Genomic DNA, 4,452 nt, shown 5'->3' on the forward strand with positions numbered 1-4,452 from the left:
ATATATATATATATATATAAAACCTAAATTGACAAGTTTTAACTCTTTCTCTTTCCTTCTCTTGACTCTTCTTAACTTGTATTTTAAACTCCATTTAAAATTCACTTTCCTTCTTGTGTGTTAGGTCGATCCCATTGGTCTTAAGGGTGCTCCTCATGGATAAAATAGAATCAGACCCGGGATGCACAACTCCCTGAAACTGATAGGGATTTAAGAATATACAATTTCTTAGGGTGAAGGAATCAGCAAATATCCACGAAAGGTTCTGGATGATTTCTATATGACTTTTCACTGCCCTCATCCAAGTGGAGGCTTTGATCTTAGTCACATATGGATTGGTCATACATTTCAAGTGTCACTTCCTCTCCCCTTGGCCAAACCTGGGGCTTAACACCTTTGCTAATTCAAGTCTCCTACAAAGCAAATTGTCATGCCAACATAGGTACAGAGATCAGACCATCTGATTAAAAATCCAGCCATGCAGTTTAAAATGTCAGACCGTTAAAATGTAGAACTAAATGAAGCAAGTAATCTAGTGATTTCCTAGCCAGGCATGCCAGATGCACACACCTGGAGGCCGTTTTAGATGTTGACAGTACTGCTTGGTTGTAATCCTTTCCAGCTGAGTCCTCTAGTAATGGACTGTGTTGGACAGTCTTTAGTTGGGGTAGTTAACTTGAATGACATCAAGGAGAAGGAGATTTCGATTTTCAGGGCTGTTAATAGACACACCATTTCTTCCTTCCAAATAATGACTTCAGCACTTTGCAGGGAGGGGCATTTCAAATACTAGGGCAGTGGTTCTCAAACTTGAGCATGCGTCAGAATCATCCAGAGGTCTCCTTCTCAGGAGGACAGATGCTGAGGCCCCAGAGTTTCTGACTAGATAGGGATCAAGGGCAGAGAATTTGCATTTCTAAAGAGCTCCCAGGTAATGCTGCTACTGCTGGTTTAGGGACTCCACTTTAGGAATCATTCTCTTAAAGGATGTATAATATATTCCTGTTTCCATCAGGTTAGTTCCAACTCAGAGGGACCCTATAAGACAGAGTAGAACTGCCCCCAGAGATTTTCCTAGGCTGGCATGCATCCCTACGGAAGCAGTTTGCATTATCCTTCTCCCATGGAACCAACAGCTGGTGGTTTCAAACCACTGACCTTTCAGGTAGCAACTGAGCACTTAACAACAGCGCCACCAGGGCTCAGATATACAATATATGGTGGTTGGTGGTTATGTGCCGTGGAGTCAGTTCCGACTCATAGTGACCCTGTACAGGGTTTCTGAGGCTGTAAATCTTTACGGGAGCAGAAAGCCTCATCTTTCTCCCGCAGAACAGCTGGTAGTTTCGAACTGCCGACCTTGAGGTTCGCAGCCCGATTCGTAACCACTACACTACAATATATAGTAACCATAAATCCTGAGTTGTCCAGGATACTTCCAATAATTTACCTTTTTGTTATTTTCAGCCAAGCTGATTTTTTTAAACCTGTGACTTCATTTTTATACATTTGTTAGATGTTTTGTGAAAACACCAGGGCACATTCATCCCACCATCTGGCACTTCCAGAGGAGGCAGTCATCAACTCTTACATGGATTGTGGTTGTCTGTGGGTGAGGACAGGTAGCACACCAAAAAGTGAACAAGTAGATACGGTAGTGATAAGATCCTGTGAGGAAATGAAGCACAGGAAGAATGCAAACAGACCCTCATTACTACACATGATTGTGAAATGAAATTACATAAATGATAATAAGGAAGGAATCATAAAAGATTCCGGGAGGAAAACTTAGGCTATATATGATCCAGGATGAGGACTGAAAGCAATCCTGGACTTAGCAACTTTGGTATTATTGTTAGCTGCTGTGAAGTTGGCCCCCAACTCATGGCAACCTAATGCACAATGGAACAAAACAATCCCCATGATTGGTTGCAGATTTGACTATTGTGATCCAGAGGGTTTTCATTGGCCAATTTTCAAAAGTGATTGCCAGGCATTTCTTCCTAGTCCATATTAGTCTGGAAGCTTTGCTGAAACCTGTTCAGCATCATTGCACGTGAGTTTCTACTAACAGACAGGTGGTGCCTACACATGAGGTGCAGGGACAGGAAAATGAACCCAGATGTCCTGCATAGAAGGGAGAATTCTACCCCACACAACTGTGGCAGCATGACCTCCCAAAAATGTTAGAGGAAAATAATTTCTAATTAGTCATTGAGTGTGAGATTAAAACAAATTCAGTTCCAACTCATAATGACCCTCTCTATAGGGTTTCTGAGGCTTTAAATATACATTTTTTAACTTTTCATTGTGTACTGAATGAAGATTGACAGAGTAGATCATCACTGTTACATTCAGCAAATCATATACTTCATTACATCAGTTAACACTATTGACCTGTTTCATTTTAAATACTGCATTCTTTCCTATGTCTCCCACTACCTTCATCTTTCCTCTACTAACCTCTCTCTTGTATATCGCCTGCTCTGTCGCCCATGTTAACATGTGTCTACCCTCTAGCTTTTGAATAATTATCCCTCTCCCCTCTCCCTTAAACATGATAAATTGTTTATTATTCTTATTGTTGAAAAAAACTTTTCTTAACTTTCTACAACATTGGTCTTGTTGTCTGTATTTGTCCTCTGGTGATTAACAGTTTGTTGTATTGTGGTGGCTTGTGTGTTGCTGGATACTATGCCACCAATATTTCAGATCCCAGCAGGGTCACCCATGGTGGACAAGTTTCAGCTGAGCTTCCAGACTAAGACTAGGAAGAATGAGAGATGGACTACTTCTGAATATTTAGTCACTGAAAACCTTGTGAATAACAGTGGAACACTGTCAACACCAGAATATTGAGTATTGAAACCTGATGAAGAGCATTGTCAGATATACTGCTGGAGAATGGACCCTTCAGGTTGGAAGACACTAAACTTACGACTGGGGAAGAGCTAGCTCCTCAAACTAGAGTTCAACATGATGACGTCAAGGGAGTAAAGCTTTCGGGACCTTCATTTGTTTATGGGGCACAACTTAAAATGAGGAGAGACAGCTGTAAACATCCATGAATATAAAATGGAATATACCAAGTATGAATCTAGAAAAATTGGAAGTTGTGAAAAAATGAAATTGAACGCATAAACATCAATACCCTAGGCATTAGTGAGCTGAAATGAACTGGTATTGACCATTTTGAATCTGACAATCACATGGTTTTCTATGCCAGGAATAACAAATTGAAGAGGAATGACATCACATTCATCATCAAAAACAATATTTAAAGATCTATCTAGAAGTACAACACTGTCTGTGATAGGATAATATCCATATGTCTACAAGGAACACCAGTTGATACAACTATTACTCAAATTTATGCACCAACCACTAAAGCCAGTGATGAGGAAATTGAAGAGTTCTATCAACTTCTTCAATTTGAAACTGATCCAACATTCAATCAAGATGTAGTGATAATTACTGGAAATTGGAATGCAAAGGTTGGAAACAAAGAGGAAGGATCAGTCGTTGGCAAATATGACCTTGTTGATAGAAACAATATTGGAGATCCCATGATAGAATTTTGCAAGATGAATGACTTATTCATTGCAAATACCTTTTTTTAAAAAAAGCGTAAAAGATGATTATACATGTGGAACTCATCAGATGAAATACACAGAAATGAAATTGATTATATCTGTAGAAAGAGATGGTGGAAAACTCCTCATCATCAGCCAAAACAACGCTAGGGGCAGACTTGGAACAGACAATCAATTACTCATAGGTAAGTTCAGGATGAGGACGACGCAAATAAAACAAGTTCACGAGAGCCAAAATATGACCTTGAACGTATCCTACTTGAATTTTAGATCATCTCAAGAACAGATTTGATGCATTAGACACTAATGACCGTAGACCGGAAGAATTGTGGCATGACATCAAGAACATAATTCAAGAAGAAAGCAAAATGTCATTAAGAAGACAAGAAAGAAGGAAAAGACCAAAGTGAATGTCAGAAGAGACTCTGAAACTTGCTTTCCAGAATAGAGATACTAAAGCAAATGGAAGAAATGAGGAGGTAAAAGAGCTGAATAGAAAATTTCAAAAGGCAGCTTGAGAAGACAAAGTCAAATATTAAAACAAAATATGCAAAGACCTGAAGTAAGAAAACCAAAAGGGAAGAACGTGTTCAACATTTCTCAAGTTGAGGGAACTGAAGAAAAAAGTGAAGCCTCGACTTGTAATATTGAAAGATTGTTGTTGTTGTTGTTGTTGTTGTTAAGTGCCGTCGAGCACTTAGATTCTGACCCATAGCAACCATGTATATATAGGTCTCTATTGGTTGGAATAAGGAACAACTGGTGAGCTTGAACCACCGACCTTGCAGCTCAGATGACTTTGCAGTCTTATGCATTAGCCCACAACGCCACACCAGGACTCCACTGAAGGATTATATGG

The sequence above is a fragment of the Chrysochloris asiatica genome, unplaced genomic scaffold (assembly GCF_000296735.1).
Source record: "Chrysochloris asiatica unplaced genomic scaffold, ChrAsi1.0 scaffold00018, whole genome shotgun sequence".
Classification (NCBI taxonomy): Eukaryota; Metazoa; Chordata; class Mammalia; order Afrosoricida; family Chrysochloridae; genus Chrysochloris; species Chrysochloris asiatica.